This window comes from Schistocerca nitens, chromosome 11 (genome assembly GCF_023898315.1).
Source record: "Schistocerca nitens isolate TAMUIC-IGC-003100 chromosome 11, iqSchNite1.1, whole genome shotgun sequence".
In the NCBI taxonomy this organism is placed as follows: domain Eukaryota; kingdom Metazoa; phylum Arthropoda; class Insecta; order Orthoptera; family Acrididae; genus Schistocerca; species Schistocerca nitens.
This window is the reverse complement of record NC_064624.1, coordinates 193369249-193382057: the sequence shown is the minus strand read 5'-3', so window position 1 is coordinate 193382057 and position 12809 is coordinate 193369249. Positions and strand designations below refer to the sequence as shown.

The window sequence follows — 12809 nt, the reverse complement described above, 5'->3', positions numbered from 1 at the left end:
TCAGCATTCTTCTGTAGCACCGCATTTCGAAAGCTTCTATTCTCTTCTTGTCCAAACTATTTATCGTCCACGTTTCACTTCCATACATGGCTACACTCCATACAAATAGTTTCAGAAACGACTTCCTGACACTTAATCTATACTCGATGTTAACAAATTTCTCTTCTTCAGAGAAATACCGTATATACAAAATAATGGACCAATAGTACAGAATTATTGCAATTAAATGTTTTGTAATTTAGGTACATATATTATGTATGCCTCATAAAATCCGTTCAGTTTACAGTATCTAAAATTTTATAGCTATGATGTTAATTTCCAGAAATGTTGTGACTAAAATTTATTACTTATCTTAACAAAACTATAGTTAGAATCAGTAAGAGTAATGTAGTTTATTGGAAAACTGACAAACCAAACATGTACTTGGACTTACTCCATAGATGTACATCATAAGCTGCTAAATAAATTTAAGAAATTCTAGACTGCTGCGGGATGTACTTTATTGAGTTTCGATTCCCCCTAAAGGGGGTGGGCTGGCAGCAGCTTATTACGCCGCTCTTCAGCCTACAGAATTTGTTTTAAAAAGATGAAGATAATTAAAAAATAATAGCAGTTGGCGATAAAATCGGTGACTTAAAGGTAAAATGGAGCTTAAAACATAAAACACAGGGTGGATGATGCTAATAAAATACACAGGAAGCAGAAAAATAATAGACAGACAATTCAAAAACACGGCGACAGTCTGGTTTCTGTTCGCAAGAGATATAAAAAGCACACCCAGTGACAGCATGATTTCAGTTCACAACACTGTGGAAAGATGCACAACACTGAACACTCACTTATTTTTTTTCTTTTCTTTATTGTGATTTCATGCCCCTGCCCCATATGGGCAGGGGAGGGCTGTCAGCAGCACAATCCGCCGCTCTTCAGCCGAGTGACATGACAACTAAAACAAGAATAAAATAATACATACATAAGGAGTTAAAAAAGGGGAACATAAAACAGAGTAAGGGGAGAAAATGGAGGTAAAAATACACTCACATGTAGATGTTCATTGGGGACAGTTAAAAAAAGTCACCAGAAAGTTAAAAAAACACAGTTGGCTATTCTTAAAACACAGAGAAGACACTGGATGCGCATGCACAGGTTAAAAGTTGGCCGCAGTATTAAAAACACTCCGAAACAACACACTTAAAACCCACTTGGAGCACACACGACGAAGAATAAAACTACCAGGTGGGACCTGCCGAGGGAAAGGTCAGAGAGGATGGAAAAGGAGGGGAGAGCATGGGGCAGCTGGGGAAGTGGCGGGATGAAGAGAGGAGGGGCAACCGTGGGTTCACGAAGAGGCAGGAGACACATGGGGCGGGAGAGGAAAAGGGAAGACAAGGCAGGTGGGAGCGCAGAAGCACTGAAAGAAGGCACAAGAGATGGAGGGGGAGTAGGGGGGGAAATCCGCTCAGAAGGAGGGAGGGGGAGGAGAGGGAGCCCTGAGGAGGAGGCAGGAAGAGGGGGTTAGAGTTGGTAGGAAGGGTAGATGTCAGGGCGAAGCTCATCATCCGGGAGTGGTAGACGGTGGAAGTGGTGTTGGGAAAGGAGATGGAGGGTGTGGAGATGGAGAGAGGGAGGGACACAACGGTAAAGGCACGGCAACTGGTCGGGAGTGGAGAGGAAGGGAGACACCAGGGAGTGAGGGGGATCAAGGCGGCGGACAATATATAGTGTGTGGATGTGTTCAAGGAAAAGGATAAGGTGGGGGAAGGGGATGAGGTCAGAGGATGCGCGTGGGGGACGGAAGGCGAACGCGGAAGGCGAGGCGGAGTGCACGGCGTTCGAGGATTTGGAGGGCGTTATAGAACCGGAGAGGGGCAGATATCCAAGCGATGCTGGCATAACAAAGGATGGGGCGGATCATGGATTTGTAGGTGTGGAGGATGGTGGAAGGATGCAGACCCCATGTCCGGCCGGACAGGAGTTTCAGGAGGCAGAGGCGGTTGTGAGCTTTGTTTTGGATGGTAAGGAGATGGGGAGTCCAGGTGAGGTGGCGGTCGAGGGTGAGGCCAAGGTATTTGAGGGTAGGAGTGAGGTGGATAGGACGGCCATAAATGGTGAGGTAGAAATCATGGAGGCGGAAGGAGCGGGGAACACTCACTTAAACACTGCACTAAAAAATTGGCACAAATATGACATATCACACCCGAGAGCAGGTGGGGGGAAACTGGTCAGATGACGGGAAAAACGGGGGGGGGGGGGGGGAAGGAGAGGAAAAATGAAGGGGGAGGGGGGAAAGGAGCCAATAGAAGATGAGGATACATAAGAGGGGGGCGGGGGGGTGCCGAGCTGACGCGCCAGGGAGTGGGGAAGGCAGAGGATGGGAGTACAAAAGGACACGGGGGGGGGGGGGGGTATCAAGCACTGTATGTGTGTTGTTTATAATGCAAAAGTGAACGTTGCATCCTTACAGACTCTGTCCCGCCTACACTTCTCTTACTATCTGCCCATTTGTAAAACTTTGCCGATCCAACCTGTTGCATAAATGTTGGTTTAAAACACATAAGTTCGTTCTTCCGCTAGGAAGCCGTTTTCCTGGAAAGTCAGAAGTTGGCCGCATGGTGAGTTGAGGTGCATTCTGCTTTGCGCTCTGGAGCTTTTGCGTGAGTACGAAGGCAATGTGTCAGTCTGCCATCTGTCGGCAACGCCAAGCAACAAGTGCGATCGAGACCCTCTCGCAAATTACTTCACCCATTTCGCATTTGGAAGTTTCACAAGAAAAAATCAGAAATAACTAACATCTCCTGCGCGATATGAACTGTTTGAACACATTTTATTAATGGGATTGCTATAAGAGCCAATACCTTTACATTATTTCGGTTGAAAATATTTCATATTCACAAATGTTTGTGGTAACCTATTCTACATATTTACCAACCACAGCATCACAAGGTCACCCACTCTCCCTGCCTCCTCCTCAGGGCTCCCTCTCATCCCCCTCCCTTCTTCTGAGTGGATTTCCCCTCCTACTCCCCCTCCATCTCTTGTGCCTTCTTTCAGTGTCTCTGCACTCCCTCCTGCCCTGTCTTCCCTTCCCTGCCCCATGTGTCTCCTGCCTCTTCGTGAACCCACGGTTGCCCCTCCTCTCTTCATCCCGCCGCTTCCCCAGCTACCCCATGCTCTCCCCTCCTTTTCCATCCTCTCTGACCTTTCCCTCGGCAGGTCCCACCTGGTAGTTTTATTCAGGTCCCACCTGGTAGTTTTATTCTTCATCGTGTGTGCTCCAAGTGGGTTTTAAGTGTGTTGTTTCGGAGTGTTTTTAATACTGTGGCCAACTTTTAACCTGTGCATGTGCATCCAGTGTCTTCTCTGTGTTTTAAGAATCGCCAACTGTGTTTTTTAACTTTCTGGTGACTTTGTTAACTGTCCCCAGTGAACGTCTACATGTCATTGTATTTTTACCTCCATTTTCTCCCCTTACTCTGTTTTATGTTCCCCTTTTTTACCTCCTTATGTATGTATTATGTTATTCTTGTTTTAGTTGTCCTGTCACTCGGCTGAAGAGCGGCGGATTGTGCTGCTGACAGCCCTCCCCTGCCCATATGGGGCAGGGCAATGAAATCACAATAAAGAAAAAAATAATCACAAGGTCACAAAACATTACAAATTTTCATTATTTGATTTTACCAATTTTTGAAAGACACGTAATCAGAAAATCGTGTCTATTATTGTATTTGAATGATGGATGAACTACCAACGTACGCGATGGGCTTCGTGGTAACAGTGTAAAAAGGTCACTTAATGAAGTTCTCAGACTCATTGCTGCATTTGCCTGTCTCACCACAGCAACTGACAGTGAGCATCTGGACATAAGCTTATGAACAGTTCTTGCACGTAACTTCTACCGTTGCTGCAAACCCCTTTTCAAAAAATATAACGTTGTAACCTTCTACAGTTTGTACATATATAAAATTCTGCTCCTTGCTCGGGACCATAAAGATAAATTGAACAAAAATGAAGATGTACACCACCACCACACCAGAAACAGCAAGAAATTAAGAATTCCGCAGCACATCACAACTCAATATGAGAGAAGCAGTGGTTACATGGCAGTAAATTTGTACAACTCTTTGCCACCACACATCACTAATGCCTAATTGAAGGATAAGTTTAAACAACAATGAAACAACTGCTATCAAAAACCCCTTAATATGAATTCAGAGAATTTCTTTCAAACGAAAATAACTGAAGCAAACAGGCACAGTAAAATAAAAGAAAATGTACACAGGTACAGAGAAAAGGAGAAAGTAAAATATGTTAACTTCTTAACAGCATTGTTTTATCTAATGATTTTGTTTTCTACAGTATTATTGCTGTTAAACTTTTTTATAATTGTAAACAAAACGGGATCTAGAATATGTCTGTATCGTGTGACTATTATACTGTATAAATAAAATGATGGACCAATAGTACAGAATTGTTGCAATTAAATATTCTGTAATTTAGGTACATAGACTATGTATGCCTCATAAAATCCGTTCAGTTTAAAATATCTAAAATTTTGTAACTATGATGTTAATTTCCAGGAATGTTGTGACTAAAATTTATTAGTTATCTTAGCAAAACTATAGTTAGAACCAGTAAGAGTAATGTAGTTTATTGGAAAGCTGACAAAGCAAGTATGAACTTGGACTTACTCCATAGATGTACATCATAAGCTGCTAAATACATTTAAAAAAAAAAATTCTAGACTGCTGCTGGATGAACTCTCAAGTACTATATGTGTGTTGTTTATAATGCAAAAGGTGAACGTTGAATCCTTATAGAATCTGTCCCGCCTACACTTCTCTTTCTGTCTGCCCATTTGTGAAACTTTGCCGACCTAACATGTTGCATAAATGAGGGTTTAAAACACATAAGCCGTTTTGCTGGAAAGTCAGAAGTTTGCAGCACAGTGAGTTGAGATGCATTCTGCTTTGCCCTCTGACGTTTTTGCGTGAGTACGAGGCCAACGTGTTGGTCTGCCATCTGTCGGCAACGCCAACCAACAAGTGCGATTGAGAGCCTCTCGCATATTACTTGACCAATTTCGCACTTGGAAGTTTCACAAGAACATCTCAGAAATAACAAACATCTCCTGCGCGATATCTATTATTTAAACATATTTTATTAATGGGATTGCTAGAAGCGCGTATACCTCCTCATTATTTCGGGCGAAAATATTTCATGCTCACCAATATTTGTGGTAACACATTCTACATATTTACCAACTGCCGTAGGCATCGTTTATTTGAGTTGTAACTCAGCTGGTTACTTATTTAATTTTTGCAAGACATGGAAATATCAGTCTGTGTCTATGAATCTGATTGAAACTCAGAGTTTTAATAAGCAGTAAAGTTTGGAAGAGCTGGGAAACGTTTATAAATTACGGTATATTAACAGTGTACCAATTTTTGAGGGATACGGTATCGTATATTCGTGTCTAATTGTCTATGGATTGAATGGATTACAGATGCAAGCGATGGGCCTAGTGGTAATGGAGTAAGAAGACCACCACTTAACTTAGTTCTCAGACTCATTCGTGCATATGCCTGTCTCACCACAGCAACTCATAGTGTGCACGTGGACACAGCTTCTGAACAGTTCTTGCACTGCTGCAAGTCTGAACACACAATCGTAGTGATTCCCTTTCGTACAAAGCGGAGGTTTGCTACGATTATATACAGTACGGCAAAGCAACTCAAGATATGGACCTCCAGTTAAAACTAATGGGTAAGAAGATAAGAGAGTGTACAATCCACAAAGTTTTTGGGCATGCACATTGATCAAAACTTAAGCTGGAAAGACCATCTCAAGTACTTATCCCAAAGGCTTGCATTGAGGATATTATCTAGAGTATGCAGCACAGACTGTACTAGACTAGTGTATTTTGCTTACTTCCAGTCCATGGTGTCTTACGGCATAGTGTTCTGCGGTAAAAGTAAATCAAGCTTAGCAGATATCTTCAAATTTCAGAAAAGAGCTATACGAATCATAACACATAACTCTGCAAGAACTCATTGTAGGCCCCTTTTCAAAGAACTGCAAATACTCACAATACCATCACTGTAGATTTTTAACAGCATTCTGTGTACAAGAGCACATATGAAAAATCTACGTACAAATGAGGACTGCCATAATTATAATACTAGAACTCGTAAGAATTTGTATGTAGAAAGGGTAAGGACAACACAAACCCAAAAGCATGTAAGTTATTTTGGAATAAAACTCTACAATGCTCTGCCAGTGTACATGAAGGCAATAATAAATGAAGTAAAATTTAAGACTGAGCTTAAAAATTACCTTTCAAGCAAACCTTTCTATGACGTAGATGAGTACTTTGATTGTGTGTAAATTTATTGCCAAAAATTTTAATTTATATGTCTAATTTGTACTTTTAAAAAATGCCTTGAAAGTGATATTCCATTATTATGTCTGTAGTACTTGTACTAGTATGACAACTTTGCTGTGACAATTCCTACATCATGTAAATGATATACAGGACGATAATAAAATAAAATGAAATGAAAGATCGTATAGTGTTGGAAACACTACCGATTAGCCCACGTCATTCTTACTCTCCTAATTATGTCCTTGCCTGCCCATCCAGTCGACAATCACCATCTTCAATTTCCGTTAATGTAAAAACTCATCCTTAGCTTTTATCTGTTTGTTGCTTTTGCGTTACTGTTGTGTTGCTGCTACGGTGGACCAATGGAGAAAAGTGCGCGACGTTTAATGACGGAGAATCCGCACCTGGCCGGCTGCACGTAGTGTAGAGGAGCGGCGCGAGAGGGCAGCAGCTGCGGGCGGCAGCACGAAGTGTCACTGCCTGCGAAAGTATAGCCGTCATTGCATACGCACAGCGTACAGCTGACTGCACTTCGTGGCATTAGTAGCCACGTTGTTGGTTTAAAATAGCAAGTACTGTGTATTTTTGTCTTGAATAAGTCAACAATGCTGTGCTTTTAGCTGAACTTTCGAAGCCAAGAAGAGAGGGAAGCAGCAAGAAGAAGAATATGACTGATGAACTTCTGCAGAGCAAACTGGCAGAACACAAAAGCAACTGCGTTATGTGGAGTAAGAGCAATTTTCACGCATTAACGTAGATTGGAAAATGTAAGATTCCCCGCCTAGTATGTCACGTAGCAAAGACGTGCAGTATTTTACTTGTACAGCTCGTGACGTAACTAGTTGCAGAATGTTGAGGTTAAATTCGTAAGGTACAGTACTGGTGCTTTTACTGGTGCACACTTGTTGGAAAAACACAATATAATGTCACCAATAACTGAGCCAGCAAAACAAAATCTCGTTTCAACTTGTAGCGTGCAGTTCCTGAAGCATGCTTTTCTCATTTGTTTATTTCTGTTCAGTGTAACATCACGGGAAGTGACGAATTAAAACGAAACGAGAAAAACGTGAAAGGAAAACAAATATAATGAGAACAGTATAGTTGATTTCTCGTTATTTTACAGTTGTTGTGTAAGAGACTGTTGCAGTAAACTATCTCAAGTGCAAATAGACCTTCAACATGTGTAATATATTGCGGTACCGGAACACATGCCAAGTAATGAACGTCACATAAGAGGATATGTTAAGTTTTTAAATTAAAAATAAAATTGCTTTCGAGCAATTCAAGAAGTGGAATGCCACAGATGAGAAGGTGTCGTGTGTATTACTGTTCTCCAGCATGTGAACTTTGTGTGTTGTGATTAGCAGTAATATTTCTAAAGTTGTGTTGTTTTGCAAATGAACATCTTTTTCATTTCCAAATGTAATTGTAATGGACAGTTACGAAATTTATTCACCTTTAATACACAGCAGACGTAATGGGGTCAGCCAATTATAGTTTCACTGATTAATCGAATAGTTTTATTCTAGAGCCATTTGATACCAAAGGAACTAATGAGTTTGTGATACTTAAACCAGCTTTTGTTATTGTAAACCAATACTTGTAGGCAATGCCGTTGCTGAGAGGAAGATGTTTTTGAAATATGCCCCTAGGAGACAGGAAAAGGGAAAAATTAATTTTATAGCTTCAGTAGCTTGCACATCTTATTCATAATATCGTTTGCTGCTGAATCGCAACAGCCTGAAATACTATAGGAATACTTATAATTTTATGGTCTAATTAATAGGATGTTACACATTCTGACCCACCAGCTTGGTGATCATAAATTTACCACCACAAGATACTTAAGTATTCCAATAAAAGAAATGAATGGAATTACCTGGTGTATGCTGTGAAATGAAAACTAGGTTCAGTAACTATTAAAATAAAAATTAATTTTTATTGTAGCTACTGTATTTTTTAAATGGGACAAAAAGTAAAAATAATTTCATCCATCCCCATACAGATAGCAACGAAAATGAGTGATTGTGAAACTGTAGTAGGTATATAAATGCTTTGAAGACTTAAAATGAGAAATATGGTGTACATTCAGTAGATAATCGATGCATGAATAGTCCACCTCTTTCCTATTAACTTAAGCATGCAATTATTCCATAATAGGGTGAAGTGGGGTAAGTGTAACCACGTTCTGGCATAGTTCAACTTTGACGCCAAATTGCCAACTTGTTATTGAAGATATGATTTTGAAATTTCTCATGCTTAAAGTTTGACTTATTGACTTTTAAACAATATACATTTTGTTTCTGAAAGAAAAAATTATATGGTCAAATAATTGTTTTCAAAATTTTGTGTTGCGAGGTTACACTTGCCCCATGGTTCGGGGCAAGTGTAACCCCGCATTCTTGTACCCACACAGAGCATTGTAAAAGAGACTTTGGGTAAGTGACCTGATTACCCAATTTTTACTGAATTTGAGGATTTTTAAATTATTAAAATACCTTAAATGTTACTCAAGATATGAACTTTTTTGCACTCGCCTCTTTGTATATTATGAAATACACAGAAACTGTTAGGTAAACTAATAAAAATAAGTGTTAGCCTAAACCATAAAACACTGAAACAGAATGCATCATAGATGATTTATTTTTGTTTTAGGCCAGTAATTTATTAGTTTAAATTCTACAAAAGTAATATTTTTTTCTTTAGTTGGCAATTTGGCTAAAATAATAAAATATCTAGTCTCAAGAGAAAAGAAAAAATCACTTTATAGGTTCACTTTCTATTATTTTTCATGGTAATTGAAGTAAAGTTGTTGGCAATTAGTGTTTAATGCTAAACTGCCCTAATTCAACTTATTATATTCACACTTAGGCCCTAACTATTATTTAGTCACTGAATGCTGTATGAATCAAATGTAACACCAAATGTCAGGTCTCCCTTGTGACCCAAAGTAGGCTCAGGCAGCACTGAAATGACATCAGAGGAAGGAACTTGCATCTCATCTCTTCTATCAGGCCAATAGAATGTGGTGCCATGCTTTGTCTTATTTTTGCATCTGAGGAAAATCACTTCTGGATCTCCTAAATCAATAATTTTGGTAACCTGGCCAATAAAATTAACTTTCTTACATTTTGTTGCAAAAGCTACCAGAACATACTTTTCCAACTGTAATTTAACTTTGGCTTCAAAAAAGTTTGCCTCTTTTTCTTAATCTTCTTCTTCTTCTCCTTCTTCTTCTTCTTCACAGGTTATCATTTCTTTCCTGAGATCATCCTGTGTTATCATCTTCATCACTACTTATTAAAGATAGGCCTCCTTCAGTTTCACTTTCTTCAATTGTTGATTCAACTTCTAGTCTTTTTTCTTGTTACCCACGTGGGCAATCGGGGATTTTTTTTCCACAAGATTCTGAGATGCCATTTTGGATAAAGTAACAGCACTTTGTTTGGAAGATTTACTTTTCATTACCAAGCCCTTTTTTATGCCGATAATGCTTTTTTGTTTTGCTTTCTCCTTATTCTTGTTTCCTTTAAAATCTTTTTCTTTATAGATGGCATCTTGAAAAGTGATAACTTCAGCTCCTGGTGCAATCCTTTTCTTCTTTGTTTTACCAGTGGGACTACACTGTTGGACTGTTTCCAATAATAACCTTTCAAATGACAAATCAGAAGTTCCAGAACATAATGAAACATTGGTTAGCTTGGGATTGGTTGAGAAAGAACTCTGATACTGAGAGAACTACAGGGCTCAGTAGATGTAGGCCTATAAAATTCTGGAGGTTGTTCAGCTGGAAGCTTCCCAAAAATCTGAGTACTTTCTGTTAGAGACGTAGTTTCCACACAGTCTATGGCTGCATTATCATGAGCTGGCAATGGATTTGTTTCTGCCAAAGATTTGGTATGAGCTACATATCTTTTATATGCCTCAGGATCATATTTAGTTTTATCAATTACTTCTCTACTGTAAGGGAATATTCCTGCTTTTTGAAAACCACTTTTCACAAATTCGGGTGGTGTTTCATTCCATACAGCAGTGAGGAGATTGGAACAGTCACGTTTGCTCATTTTTACTCCTTGATGATGTCTCTGGTGATGAGTTAACTTTTGGTCGCAAGTAGATTTCACACATAGGAAGGTCAGTTTAGTTGATCTAGTGTGATGGCAAAAACAGGGTTATGGCTTAAATAAATATGTTCCGGTAAGTTTGTTTGGGGCAAGTGTGACTGCCCCTGGTTACACTTGCCCCAGCCGATTGGTTACACTTGCCCCACATGGGAAAAAGTTGGGGTAAGTGTAACCATGCCTGGCATATCAAGAGCTTTATCAGTAGAGTAACACGAATCTCATATTTGAAAGTATCATGCAAAAGTTAGTTTGTAACCAAAAAATTGTGCAGTTACCTTTAAAACTGCGAAATAGACAGACCAACAAATTCTGAGCATGTCACTCTCTCGCAGATTGAAAATGTAGACGTCAATTCAAATCCAAAAATTAATTACCAATTTATGTCAGATTTGACAACTTATGGTTAAATATAACAAAGAAAGGAGTAAATTAACATGTGTGATAGGTCAGAGGTAAAAATACACCTTCTTTAAGGCACCATAAGCCGTGGTTACACTAACCCCATGGTAACACTTACCCCACTTCACCCTATATTACTGTGCAGAAATGCGCTAAAGATGTCTGCATTATTAGTCAGAACTTGCGTGTTCCTGGGAATATTTTAGACGGCCATTAAAATGTAGTAGCTTTGTTGAATATGACCTTAAACTATTATGGACTTTAAATAAACTTCCCTCTTCAATTAACAATTTGTTGCACATCACTTGTTTCAGCCTGACCTGTGTCAATAATTATGCTTTGATTCGGGTTCCTACTATCTTCCTGTTCACAAGTTGCAAAATTCACTACGAAAATCTGATTTAGGCACCCAAACAATGATTCTAGTACTTTTTACCTCCCAGAATCCTTCAAGAAGTGCATTAAAATCGTCACAAACTAATGACTGGTTCCGCTTGTTTGACAGGTAGCTCAGTAATTCACCTAGATTTCTCTTAAGTCACTGAAAGTCACATAGACCCCTGAGGAGTGTTATAATTAGAAATGTATTATTCTGTAGTAACAACTGACAAGCACATGCTTTTACATTGTGATCTTCAAAGAAACTCCTTGTTTCCATATTTTTGCTTTTGTGTTAAAACTCCTCCTTTTTCCAGGTTAAGTGTACACATACATGATGCTAGCCTGTAATCCCTTGTATCTTATTTCTCCATCACCGTGAGTACATTGTGTTGAGAGAGGCACAAAATACACATCCAAATTTCACACACCTTTCTAACATAAAAGAAGCTAATGTAACTCTTTATTCAGCATCCTAATGTTTTGACGGACCAAACATTTAACTTTCCTGGAAACTATTCCATATTTTACGATGTTATGCGGTTCTAATTTCTCTCAAAGATGTCTGTCTGTAATCTGACTCTAACCAAAAGATGTGTTGCCCTACGCTTCCTGCAAGATGCTCAACTAGTTTCTCGGGTTAACAGAAACGTCCGATTCCACCCGTGTGCTTTGACCAATGCCATCACCAATATGGCGGAAACGACCATTCACAGCAACTCCCATATCGCTACTAAAACGTCATTACGTAAACATGACAACAAACACGAAAATAGATCGAAAAACCATCAAACACATATTTCTCCGATAATATAATGAAACTAACGGGACAAGGGTGGGGGGGGGGGGGAGAGGGAATGGGTGTTTTTTGGGTAGGGCAAACTAAAAATAAACCCAAGCCACTAAACCAAATGATAAAATAAAACGACGACAACCTTTCCAAAATCAACTAGAAACAATATCCACTGGAATCGAACATTTCCCTTGACCTATACAGCTCAACAGAAACTACCGATACCAATTCATACATCCCAAACTTACAACCACTTCAACAATCATCACTGCCTCAAAAACCACAAGAAAACACCAAATTTGGAACTAAACAATTCCCTTGACCTTACAGGTCATCAAAAACACACGAAACGTACTCACCAATACCAGCAGCACCACCACCCCCACACAAGATCCACAAATTATCTAACCAGATATAAACATGAACAGACAACGCACCACACACACACACACACACACACACACACACACACACACACACACACACACACAAACGCGCGCACAAAACTATACACACAACCTCATAAACATAATAAACCACAACCAAATAAAATTCCCAACGCCTCCACCCCCCCCCCACCCCCGAAAATGAAAATAAAAGAAACAAATACTAACATAAAACAAAAAAAGGCATACACACCCTAAAACAAAAAAAAAAAAAATACCAAAATCTACAACCACCCCCACCCAACTACCTCCCCAAACCTCACCAACCTCCGCCCCCCCCCCTCCCA

At 39.6% G+C, this 12809-nt stretch overlaps 1 long non-coding RNA gene across 4 annotated transcripts in view; it reads left to right on the top strand.

Annotated features, from left to right (window-relative positions):
- The window catches only part of LOC126213599 (uncharacterized), a 144523-nt gene that overhangs the window by 108299 nt on the left and 23415 nt on the right, over positions 1-12809 (top strand). For 2 of the 4 annotated variants that reach the window (XR_007541267.1, XR_007541268.1), the window contains exon 1: positions 6882-7110. The exons of the other annotated variants lie outside the window; for them this stretch is intronic. This is a non-coding gene — a long non-coding RNA (uncharacterized LOC126213599). Of the gene's footprint in view, positions 1-6881; positions 7111-12809 lie in introns of those variants that run through there. 4 annotated transcript variants of the gene reach the window in all.